Here is a 13,346-nt window from a genome sequence, read left to right as displayed (position 1 = left end):
AAAATAACCGCCGATTTTCTGGAGCCGACAATATCATTGTTTTTTCGCCTTAGTTGCTTTCATCTGAATGAAACTTTACCTAGAAGCTTTTGGAGCTCGAACACTGAGTCTTTGTTCTGCAAGAAACTGCTGCTGCCACTTAAAGAGATCGCAGATAATGTCCCCGATTTAAGATCAGTGCTCAACGCACACTATCTTTCTTTTTAAAGCTCTGCCTCCGACTTGCGGAGGGATCACGCAGCAGTGGGGGGCAGATAAAAGCCCTTTGGACGAGGGTCACCTCCCACCATGTTGTTCACTTGAGAGCAGTGGAGAGGAAAACGGTCCCCACGGGCGGACTTTGGCTTCTGGAGCCGCAGGGCCCAGCGGTCCCGGCCTCTCCGCCTCTCAGCCTGGTAGGGGGCGGGGAGGGCCAAAGGGAGGAGGGGAAGGAAGGAGCTAGAAGAGGGGATTTGGGGATGGGGGCTGGAAGCGCTAACGAGACCTGCCCGGAGGATTTAGGTCTCCTGCAGGTTGGTGAGTGATTTGGGAGCTCTGGGTAGAAGAGGTGTACCTCGGCCTAGTTTGGTTGCTGAACTAGAACAACGCGAGGAGATCAATCAATCTGCAGGAAACAAAAAATGGAAGTCGAGGTTTAGGAAGAGTTGTCACTTCCCCGACTTGAGTGGTGCAGGCTGGGGGCGGAGACTTGGGACCTAAGAGAGGCCATTTCTCTCACCTCAGCTCCCTTCCCTTGGACTTCCAAAAGGAATAATTTTACTCTCTCCTCCGTTCTCCCCACAACTCTCATCCCCGCTAGCCCGCAGGCCGCCTGCCCCTTTCCGCACCTCCTTTTCCCATCCAGCGAGAGAAACCTAGCTCCCAGAGCCGGTGCAGTCAGTCCCCTCGCCCCTCCCGCCCCGGCACGGGTCCCCCTCCAGCCGTCGCTGCAGCCACCACCTCGGTTCCACTCAATCGATTTTTGCTGCATGTCAACACTTATTACCGGTGAGTGTGAGGGTATTTTTTCTCCTTCTCTAGGTCTCTTAATGATTTCTGAGCTAGTTGTGTATTAAAGTGCTTAAAGGAACCTTTAACATAATCTATAGCATGAGCACCAACCTTCCCCGCTTGGGTTCAAAAATGGCGAGCTCGAGGTTGGGCCCGGAGGCGCCCAGGCCTCACTGGCTTCAGCGCACTGCCGCCGTGCTCCTTGAGCGCTCAGAGGTTCGCCAGGCCTGGGGCAGGAGCCCCGCGCAGGCGATCCGCCGTCTGGGGGCTTTCTCCCCGCCACCCCCTTCCATCCCTCACCTGTTACTAGCAGGCACCTTTTCTTCTCTCGGTATCTTTGGCCTATCCTCGGGTTTCGTTTTATTAAAAAAAAAAAGTAAACCTCTTTAAAAATTTCCAAGGCCCCAAATTCTTCATTCCGCTAATACCGATTTCAGATTAGTGGAGACCTGGGAAAAGGTGTATACAGCCCATGATTGTCTCTCCTTCCTCCCAATTCCTAAATCTGAGTTTTAGTGTTTACGACTTGGTTAGAAATTTAATTTTTAAAAACATGTTGGAGAGCCTGGGCCGAGTAAGTAGTTTGATTAGAAGGCAAATTCTCTTCGCCTCCTTGCCCTGCTTTTTCTCTCACCCCCACCCCCTTTCTATTAGATGCTGAAGCCGGGGGGTGTAGGGGTGGGGGTTAGGAGTGTAACAAAAAAATTAATGGGACAATATAAACAGCGTCTTAAAAGTCCTAATATTCCTCGAAAGCCGTATAAATTAACCCTGTGAAGAGTGAGCCCTTTTAAGGCGAGTCTATAAAAATCCAGCGTGATCTCGAAGGAGGACGACCCTTCCCCCAATCCCTGTCGCGAATGTGACCAAACAAAGGTCTGTCCTGCAATCCACATCCTAATCCACGGATGCCCCCGCCGCCGTCGCCGGGACTCCCCAGCCTCCAGCCGCCCTTAGTCGACGGAGCTACCCTGGGAGTCCCTGGCTCCGCGACTTAACTTTTTTAGAGAGGGGGAAAAAAGGAGGGGGTGTAATTAGATCAGAGGCCTTTATGAATATAGACTCCCTATTGATTGATTTATAAACCCCCTGACGAACTGCAGTTAATCTAAGCACACCGGGAAGCAAGAAACGTGGTTGACTGAAGAAGTCTGGAAGTAAACGAGAGGAATTTCTGGTAGCAGATTTTCAGAAGGAATTTTTTTTTAAATAGCTTTTCTTCCCCAGGTTCCCAAACAATTTCATTAACTGAACTTGAGAAAATGGTGATTCGAGTTTTTTTTTTTTTTTAGGGGGTTAAGTAGAAACACCATTGTAAACACGTAACTGATTTACCTTTTCAGATTCTAGCAGATGAACCCAGGGAAATTTTACTCTAATCTTAAAAATTTATCACACTTGGCCCCTCCCACCCTTCCCTGCCCCCTCCCCAAAGGGAGGACTTCCCATTGTTGACTGTCTATCTGAAAAGATAGAAAGCAGAATTTACTGTGTTTGGGATGCATAACTTCATTCACTTCTGTGCTGAGTATTTTATGCATTTTTAAAATGTAAATGTTGATTTTAGATTTTTTTGAAGAGTAGAGAATCCTGCAAGAAATGAAATACCCCCTGAAGATATATTTAATTATACTTAATTACCTTTAAAAGTCATTTCTACTCCTTTTGTAACAATACATTTCTACAGTTCAGTGGTAGTTGTGGAAAACAGGAGCTATTTGAAGCTTAAGTTACTCTGCAGAAGAATGGCTATAAGAGCCATCTAAATTCCTTACAATTAAAAAAATTCAAAAACATGTAATGACTACATGGTAAAAGTGTTTACTTTTTGGTGGTAGTGAGAGGTGCGTTTTAAATTTCCTTCCTTCAGAAGGACTAAGAGAAGTTCAGACTCACTGGGCTCTCCCTGGGCAGGGTGTGTGTCTGCACCCTGGGACTTTGATGGATCTTTCCAGACCTAGTTCTTCTAGTCTTACGGCAAAAAATGTTTAAGGTGTTTGCCCTCCCTCGTGCTCTTTTTCTCCTCCATCCTCTCCCTCTCCTGTTTTCTTTGTCCACAGCCAAGGTTTGGTTTGGTTTGGTTTGGTTTGGTTTGGTTTTTCCTCCATTCATGCAACTGAGGAAATGGCCCGCTGATGCTGGGACCTGACATACCCACACTAAGGCATGAGGGTGGATTCCTCACAGCCCGGAGACTGCCTCTGCCAATGCTTCCTCTCTCCAGAAACAGCAAAGCCTCTCTGCCTCCGCTGAGAGTTTGCAGCAGTGCGGGACCCCCTCGCACACAGTCCTGGGCAGGAACTTTTATCCTCGTCGCTCTGGAAAGATGAGACCTAGAACCACCACTGCTGTCCCCCAGAAAGCGGTGGGCAGCTTATTGAATGTGACTTGGGACCCAGACCAGTGGCAGCCCAATACTTGGGCGCGTTTCCCCGCTCTGCCTGTGTCAACAGCCCTCGAAACTGCTTCTGCTTCTCTGGGCAGGTATCACGGGGAGTGTGCGTGGGGAACGGCTTGCTGCACCCAATAGAACTTCATGGCATCTTTCTATGTCCTCCCGGATCGAATGCAGGGCCTTCTCAGCGTCTCTTCAGACGGTGCCTGCATTTGGTTGCCCACGAGTCTCCCCGACAGCTTCACCCCGCTGTGTGTGGGCTCGGGGGATGGAGGTGGGGAGCTGAAGGGAGAAAGAGGACACCAAAGTGGACAGAGGTGGAGACCCTGCAAGCCATCCCCAGAGCTAAGAAATGGGCTTTGCCTGTCAGAGCCTAAGGTTGCAGACTACGGATCACTTTGTTAGAAAATAAATAATATCAAGCAAAGTAGAGTAAAATAGAACCCTTCTTCTGTGGGTGCTAGGCCTCGGGCGATGTTCATTCACAGGACACTCCTGACGTCAGTTTCTCCAGCTACCTCTTGAAATCTGTGACATCGAAGGAGACGTTCTTATCTGATGAGGCGGTGTCTTGTTTATCTGTTTCTCCGAACACGAGAGAAAAAAAAGAAGAATCTCTTGCGAATGCTGGGCTGCAGCTCTGGGCTACAGCTTCCCGGCGCGAAGTTCCCCGTCCCGGATCCTCCTTCCTCTGGGTGGCCGGGCCATCTTGTCAACCGCCATGCGCCAGGGGATGGATGTTTGGACAGGTGACCAGGACCTTTTGGACCCATGAATTCCGTGGGTACCACGCAGCCCATCCCTTAGAACGACCCGAGGTGCAGCCGCTCCACCTGAACGTGCCCCCGGGGCGGCTTTTCCTAGGACTTCATTGGCCGTCTAAACCGGGTTTTGGGTACAACCTCGCCCTACCGCTTTCCATTGACTAAAACAGCTGCTTTATCTTAATGTTCAGTTTTTGGCCAATGACATGGGGGAAGGGCGGTGGTGGTAAGACTTACTGCCTGTCTCCCTTTACCCTGACGGTATTTTCAGAGGCACAAGGAGAAGCGGGAACCCGGAGGGCCACCTACGCACCTCCGGGGTCGCCCTCTTGGCCCGGGCACTAGAAGTTTGCACGTCCCTCCGGCCAAAAAAAAAAGGAATCTAATCTGCAGCTGCCGCCGCACCCCCACTTCCCGCCCGCATCCCTAGCCCGAAGTCTCAGGCAGGGCATCGCAGCCCACACGCTCGAGCTGCACCGACCGCCCGCGGGGTCCAGCTGGGGCGAAGCAGGGACCCTAGAGCCTGCGCTCGGGACGCCCCCGCACGCGCCGGGGCTCCGGGCCTGGCGGGCCTCCTCGTGGGCGGTCTGGGCTCAGCCCTGGCGCGGCCTTGCTGCTGCGCCTCCAAAGATCGCGCACCAGTCTGGCCCACAGATGTGACCACTTCCTTGCCCTTTTCTAGTCCACCCAGGGAGTCCAGGGCCGGAGGAGCCCCCCGCCACATCCCTTCTCACCCTTTCTCGGGCCTCCGCGCCTTCACTCCCGAGCAGCCATATACCTTGAATGGGTCATGCCTGCCTGCCTCCTTGGAGCTGCCTCTCGAGGCCCGGGGGTTGAACATTAACCAGCTGCGGGAATAGACTGGGGTAAAACGTTACGTATAAAAATGAATCATCTATCCGGTCCTGGGAGAGAGGACCTATAGAGAGCTCTGCACCTAGAGCAGCCCCAGCCTTGCCCCTGGCCCAAAGTACCGAATCTTCTGGAGGCCACTTATCAAGGACCGTTCAGCCGCAGGAAGCGGAGGACAAATGAGGGACTGGAGGAAGGGGGGTGACTGAGTCAACCGTTCTCCTTGCGGAGTTTGAGGTTCAGGGCTTCTAACACAAGAGAATTTCCTTTTCTTTCACACTTGAGAACGTGTGAACAGCTTTTCATCTCTTATAAAAGTTAGTGGGGGAAAGCTGGAGTCTAGGAGGAGCGGCTGTCCACAGGGCCGAGAAAGGTCGCTCTGCTGCCATCCCTGGCGCCCGGGGTGGGATCCCAGGAGGCAGGGCTCAGTGGGTTGGGAGTGGCAGCAAGAGCCCCGGACCAGGGCCTGGGGACGAAGGGGAGGCGCGAGGTGGGCGGTGCAACCGGCGCCCGACCTGGCCCTCGGACCTGAGACCTCGCAGAAGTCCTGGCTTGAGGTCGCGCTGAAGTCCTAGGCTCCTATCCGATCCCACCCACAACTGGTCTGGACCCTGCCTCCTTCCGACTCTGACCTATTTGTTTTTTCTTTACACATAAGTAATGGAAAGTAAAATGATACGTCTGCACTGACTTATGTGCTAGGCCCACGTGCCCAGTCAAAATATACAGAATTTACCAAAAGATAACAGAGCTGAAGGAAGAATTCAAGACAGTGCACATCCTAAGTTCCTGTGCCCTCACCTGGAAACATTACTGACTCAGGCACTGAGCAAATTCCTGAATAGGAAGATGATTCTGTTTCTGTATCTCTGTCTCTCTCCCTCTGCCTAACCTCTGTTCCCCCCGTCCCCCGCCCCCATTGAAGAAAAATCTGAGATAAGGTGGGTGCAAGCAAAAGGGAGATGTGACATTATTAGGGCTTTCAGGAATTGCCAGCCAACCTGCAGAGCAATTCCTGTACCTCTTAAGAAGATTCTTTTTTTCTTATACAAAATAGTTTTATTTAAATGCATGCCTGACTCATTATAACCTCTTAGTGTGTGTGTATCTGTATATATATACACACACACTATATATATATATATATATTTTTTTTTTTGAACAGATGGCACACTCCGCCTCAACCTGGACCCTATCTCTGACTTGTTTATTGAAACAGAAGTTTTGCTGAGAGCATTCACTCAAATCTCTATACTTAGGGGTGTGAGAAAGTGGCTGTGCTGGTGTGCATGTCTGCTGAGAACGCTGCATCGTTGCATTACTCTCAAGGTCACATCCTAGCTTCTTCAAAGGCCACTGCTCCTGCTTCAGTGTGTTCACAGCCTGTATAGTGATCCTGAGAATTTCTGGCAGGGGATGGAGGGTGGCAGCGGAGACATGCAGTAAACAAGGCTTTCCAGAGTCTCAGCAGGCATCAACAATGTGACAAGTGCTGTGTATGTGTATTAATTGGACATCACCAATCAGTTCGTTCTCAGAGAAAATGGCTTTCTGTTTAAGATGTGGTTACAGAGTGTTCATCACTTCATGTAGTGTCGCTGCTCTAACTGCAGTGCACACAACGCTCTATGTCATTCCTATAGAGCAATACAGATCAACTTTGTCAGCACCCAACTTTATGTTATTCCACTCTCCCAAGAAAAATAGAATTGACTCAAATGTTCCACTAAGTTAGCTCTAGAGAGACAATGAATGCATCGAAGCAAATAAATACAAAGAAGTATGAATCACACGCTCAGCTGCTTTTCAGTGACTTAGAGACAGAGAAACATAGGTGGAGAAAGGGCATTTACTTTTAAGGGTTTGAGCAGTTGGGGAAAGGAGTATTCTAAAGGGTATTGCAGTGTTCACTCAAACCCTCTTCTCCCCCACCAAATTACCATGTTATCTGACACCCTCGATCTATTTGTGTCCTGGGTAACAGACAGTTTGACCAAGAGGTCACAGACTAGAGGGCTTGGGTGACTGGAAACAAGTTTGACAAGAAAGGAATCTGGGTGGGGTGCCACCATGGAGGTGGAGAGAGGATGAGGCCACAGTGGCTGGAGCAGCCTGGCAACACAAAGTCTCTGCTGGACACCGCATTTACACAAAATGCCTTGTCAGAGAATGCTGGATTAGGAATAGCTGTCAACACAGCTTCATGGATGAGAGAAATTGAAGTCTCTCTCCATTCCTTTTCTTTACCTTCCCTTTATTTTCTACCTTCTTCATTTCCTCCTTTTATTATTGCCCTTCTTCTACATCAGGTGACTCTCCCCAGAATTTTGGCTGCTCCTGGATTATGCCCTGCTTATCCTTTCTTTTGAATTAAGGCTTCAGATTGTTCGTAGTGTTCACTTTTCCAGGTATGATACATTATTTTATTCAGTCAAGAGTCTACCTGTAAACCATTTGTACTTATGAATATGGAGTACTTCTATGAACAATACAAGTTTCTGGTAGAATAAGTAAAGCATGCAATATTGTATAGCTTGTCTTTTCAGAGCACAAAAAGGACTGTGCACACTCTTTAATAAAGCCCCACTGCATGCTGGAGAGGCTGGGAGAGTGAGTGAGCAGGTTTCTTTCACCCAGGCAATATGACCATTGGCATTATGGCCACCAAAGTGGGAAATCTCCAGTTTGCCATTCTCACCTTGAAAGCTCCTCCTCTCCTGAAACTACCATCTGTGGACTCACACACATTGTCAAATTTGTGTGTTCCAAGAAAACACTGAAACAGTTTATAAAGTTGATGTACTAAACTTTACATATCTTTCACACAAATGCATTTGTTTTTCTTGTGTTATATCCTCTTTTTATTGGCTCGGCAGTATTTTAATGTGATTTCTCTTCCTTGTACAGTTGAGAAACACCTTCATTGTCATCCTGCAACTCATTAGATTAGAACTTGGTTGAAACATCTTTTATTCCACAGAAGGGCTGCCCCATTTCACCCTCCTTTGGTTCCTTCTTTTCCTTTCTAACTTCTTCCAAAATCTCACTTTGAGGTTAATTCTAAATCTCATAACTCTCTCCCTTTTTACTTTTTCATTTTATTTCTGAGCAATTATTGTTCCCATACTCCCAAACTAACTTTCATCCATATTACTCCTTTGGCAATTACCATATGGGGTGTTTTATTATGAGTTAAGATTTTGCGGGTCTTTTTTTTTTTTTTTTTAGCTTCTTGTGGTGGCCTGGCACAATACCTTGTAACGGAGTAGATGTTCAATAAATGCCTATTGATCAAATGTTACAATTAAAATCTTTGTTCACAAAAATAAAAGTTCAAAAACATTAAAATCTATTGAATTGGCATAAATTGAATCTCAGATTAATTCTAATTAATTTCTAATCCTTTTCCCAACAAACTAGACATGTAAAAGAATTCTTTAGCAGAAATTCCGTCATAATGTTTTTCAACACTGCCAGCATCTTCCCTACATCAGAGCAGTTTTAGGATGGTGAATCATGATCAGGGTTCATAAGATACTGAACACATTTTAGTATTTCCTAATATATTATTAAAATAAAGAAGTTTTTAAAAATCTAGTTTGGGGAATATGTGTGGTAAGGGGAGTATAAAAGGGTGGGAGACACGCAGATGACAGAAGTTTCCAGCTCGCAATTGTCTAGAGTCATTTTACTAGTTAAGGGATTATGATGTCCAATTCTCCCTTACTTTATGCTTTTTAAAATTTCACTGCTCACAATTTGTAGTAAAATATATTGTATCAAAATATATTATGGACAAAGTTTTTTTTAATTCTTAGAGACATAAAAACCTAAGAAATTAAAAATATTGATCCAAAAACAACAAAAAAGATTTAACCCAGCCTGGGTGTGGTGACTCATGCCTGTAATCCCAGCACTTTGGGAGGCTGACGTGGGTGGATCACCTGATGTCAGTGGTTTGAGACCAGCCTGGCCAACATGGCAAAACCCCATCTCTATTAAAAATACAAAAATTTAGTGGAAGACAGTGTGGTGATTCCTCAGGGATCTACAGCTAGAAATACCGTTTGACCCAGCCATCCCATTACTGGGTATATACCCAAAGGAATATAAATCATGCTGCTATAAAGACATATGCACATGTATGTTTATTGTGGCACTATTCACAATAGTAAAGACTTAGAACCAACCCAAATATCCAACAATGATAGACTGGATTAAGAAAATGTGGCACATATACACCATGGAATACTATGCAGCCATAAAAAATGAAGAGTTCATGTCCTTTGTAGGGACATGGATGAAGCTGGAAACTATCATTCTCAGCAAACTATCACAAGGACAAAAAACCAAACACCACATGTTCTCACTCATAGGTGGGAATTGAACAATGAGAACACCTGGACACAGGAAGGGGAACATCACACACCGGGGCCTGTTGTGGGGTGGGGGTAGGGGGAAGGGATAGCATTAGGAGATATACCTAATGTAAATGATGAGTTAATAGGTGCAGCACACCAACATGGCACATGTATACATATGTAACAAACCTGCACGTTGTGCACATGTACCCTAGAACTTAAAAGTATAATAAAAAATATATATATATAAATAAATAAAAATACAAAAATTAGCCAGGAGTGGTTGTGGGCACCTGTAATCCCAGCTACTTGGGAAGCTGAGGCAGGAGAATTGCTTGAACCTGGGAGGTGGAGTTTGCAGTGAGCCAAGATATTGCCATTGCACTCCAGCCTGGGCAACAGAGAAAGACTCTGTCAAAAAAAAAAAAAAATACTTAACCCAATCAGACTTTGATTAGGGTCACAGACCAAACAAGTTATAGTTATCTTTATTTCTGCTCATTTTTGTCCAAGTAGGCCTCACATATTTTTGATGAATTTCTGGGTGGTAGAATATTCCTTAGAACACTGACCATATCCACTTCTACTTTCCAGCTGTTACCTAAACAACAAACTAGACACACTTCACTGCAAACAGTGGGAAGAATGGTGTTACTTTTGATGAAACATCCATGGAACATTTGGTAACTCTTAATATATACCAAAAAAAAAAAAGTTTCACCTCATTGTGCTAAATAAATAAATAATACATATATAAACAAACAAATAAATAAAATGATAGGGACTGGAATGGTAGAGAAATTTTAATGACTTTTGCTGCAGTGGGTTTTGCAATGCCTGCAGAACTTTCAAAGACCCCAGTCTCTAGTGGAAAACCACTAGTACTGGTCGGCACTGCAGGGAAGGGTAGATGGCTGGAGATTCCAGAAACCAAGGGGGAAGATGACTGGGAACTCACAAAAAGGTAACAGATTTGACACATTATCTTTGGTTGTCTCAGTCACTATAATTTAAAAAATTATCTACACTCTCATAAAGCAATGGGTCAATATTATTTTCACAGTACTCTTTTTTTTTTTTTTTTTTTGAGACAGAGCTTTGCTCTTGTTGCCCAGGCTGGAGTGCAATGGCATGATCTCTGCTCACCGCAACCTCCGCCTCCCAGGTTCAAGCAATTCTCATGCCTCAGCCTCCCAAATAGCTGGGATTACAGGCATGTACCACCACTCCCGGCTAATTTTGTATTTTTAGTAGAAACAGGATTTCTCCATGTTGAGTCTGGTCTTGAACTCCTGACCTCAGGGGATCTGCCTGCCTCGGCTTCCCAAAGTGCTAGGATTACAGGCGTGAGCCACCGCACCCAGGCTTTCACAGTACTCTTAACATTTTTTACCTTTATTTTATTCATAACCATCTCTAAATATAACAATATACAGTGATGCAGAAGATAGTTTGTTGAGTACTTTCTATGAGCCAGGAACTGCGCCAGTGCCTTTGATATGTTAATATTATCTCGATCAGTTCTCACAACAATCCTATAAAGTAGATAATATTATTTCCTTATTTGACAGATAAGAAAACTGATTCTCAGAAGTAACTTGCCTCAGGCTGCCTGAGTAATGAGTGTCAGAGTCAAAACTAGAATAGGACTCAAGTTAGGCACAATATGACAGGACCAAAGAACTGCTAGTCTTCTGTATCACTTTCTGCTGATGTGATTAGAAAATATTACTTATAAATTAAAAGTGCTATGAAAATAGTATTTCCTAGTTATCTTATGAGTAGTGATTGAAAAAGATAGAGATTATAGTAACTGAGCCAATCAAAGGTAAAGATGTTTTACTCTTTCACGTGTGTTTCAGTGCACATTTCCTACACTAAAGCAATGGACAACTTGTCAAGGCAGTTTGACATGTGACATTTTAGACATGATAGGAAAAGCAGCCAACTTGCTGATATTAAGGAAAGGATATATACACACACACATATGTATACACATACCTCCTTTATATATATACACATATAAATACAAAAATATACACATATATACGTATGTATGTTTGTGTATATATACATATATATACATACACACATATCAGTTGGCATAAGATCAAGTGATTTTTTTCCTTGGTCTTGTACATTATGACCTGTTCACTCCTTTCTTGCTTCTCTCCACCCCCATTGACCCTTTTTGAGGCTAACTTCAGATCTCAGCTTAGACATCCCTACTTTGAGAAAGGCCTCCCTGACACTCTGGCATTAGGTTAGGTCAATGTGCCCCTCCTGTGTGTTTCCATGACCATATCAAAGCACCTAACACACTTTTATGAACTTAACACGTTTGAAGATTAGAGATCAGTAATTTTATAGCATCTCACAGCTTGCCCTTTGAGCTATTTTTGCATGATTAGATTCAGATTATATATTTTTTATGATATTCAGGATATCATAGTGCTGCAATGTTCTTACTGCGTCATATCAGGAGGCACACATAGTGATTTTTCAATACTTGATTATGTTAATTCATTACTTAAGGTGGTGTCTGCTTCATTACTCTAATGTTTAAAAGTTATTTATTTGCTTCTCTATTAACATTATGCTTTTTCCATTGTAATTAGTATTTCATGAGCAGCTTTATGGTGAGAAATTGAAACCTCCTGCCAACAGCCATGTGAGTGAGCTTGGAAGCAGATTCTCCAGCTCTTCAAATAATGGCAGCCCCAGAAAACAACTTAAATGCAACCTCCTGAGAGTCTCTGAGCTAGAACTACCTAGCTAAACTGCTGTGAGATTCTTCAACCTCAAAACTGGGATGAGATAACAAATATTTATTGTTTTAAGGTGCTAAATTTTGGGGTAATCTGTTGCTTTGTAATAGTTAATACACCACCTACATTCTATATTCCCAAATTTTTCATCACTTTTCATCTATTATGGTCTCTCTCCTCCTCTGCACTTGGGGATTTATTTATTTTTTCTTTTCTGTTGCCACTTTCATAGCACTCTGGGGAAAACAGAGAGAAACAAATGTAGTCAATTCACCAAATTTTACCTGAAGTCCAAGGAAGTAAATATTCAGTGCAGATTTGGAGGAAGGAAGGGATAGGACTTGGTGATGCTGTGTAAGAAAAGCATTTGCGCCAGAAGAAAGATGAGATAAACACTAGAAGGCAAAGAAAAACATTTTATGGAAAATCGAAAGCAACTGAAAAAGACATCTTTATTTCACATTTAGTAAATATAGTTATGGTTTTCAAAAATATAATCTTAGAAACACTTATTTTGTCTGCCCAGCTCCTCCCCCCTTTCTGGAAACAGAACTGTCCTCTTTGGGGGGAACCCGTTCTTCTCTTTATTTGTGCTATATTGTTCTAATGGATGCTGCCAATTCTAGAACTGATCTCTGTGTCCACAAGAGTAGGCACGTGAGCTTGGCTGCCTTTTGTGTCCTTCCACAGGAATCTTCAAATGATAATTTTGAAAAGAGAAGCAGTCCTTTTCATGATGAAGAGATGAGTTGTCAAAAGCCCAGGTTCTCCAGGGCAGAAGATTTCAGTCTCTGGTAAGATAGACTCAGAGAGAAGCACGGATGAGAGTTGGAGGGAGAGAGAGTCCTGCTGTCTCTCCTGTCTGTTACTATGATCCTGGAGGTCCAGTTAAATGCCCATCCTGAGATTTTGCTACTCTGGTCAGCATATTTCCTGTTTTGCCTAAAGTGGTTCAAATTGGGTTTCTGTCACTTGGAAAAGACTTCCTGATTCAGTAGACTAGTGTTCCCTCCCTCCCCCATAAATAATCTCTCCCCCAGAGAGCAAAAAAAGTGCCTTTGAAGTCAGGATTTGGGATAGTCTTTTGGAATCCTCAGATGTTCATGTGTAAGTAGAAAAATTTCATCTTCTAGTGGCCCTCTACAAACACTGCCTGGGAATTATTGAGGGGGTGAGGAAGGAGAGTTGCGTATACACACCCACACCTGTTAAACTT

The 13,346-nt window shown here is 44.6% G+C and overlaps 1 long non-coding RNA gene across 3 annotated transcripts in view; it reads left to right on the top strand.

The window, feature by feature from the left end:
* The first annotated feature begins 232 nt into the window (after positions 1 to 232).
* LOC104006168 (uncharacterized) overlaps positions 233 to 13,346 on the top strand; it is a 30,950-nt gene continuing 17,836 nt past the window's right edge. For all 3 annotated transcript variants that reach the window (XR_008547593.1, XR_001717085.2, XR_679760.3), the window contains exons 1-2: positions 233 to 987; positions 12,821 to 12,924. This is a non-coding gene — a long non-coding RNA (uncharacterized LOC104006168). The remainder of the gene's footprint in view (positions 988 to 12,820; positions 12,925 to 13,346) is intronic.

Source organism: Pan troglodytes, chromosome 3, assembly GCF_028858775.2.
Source record: "Pan troglodytes isolate AG18354 chromosome 3, NHGRI_mPanTro3-v2.0_pri, whole genome shotgun sequence".
NCBI classification, from domain to species: Eukaryota; Metazoa; Chordata; class Mammalia; order Primates; family Hominidae; genus Pan; species Pan troglodytes.
Note: the sequence above shows the minus strand (reverse complement) of the source record. Positions and strands in the feature narration are given on the sequence as shown.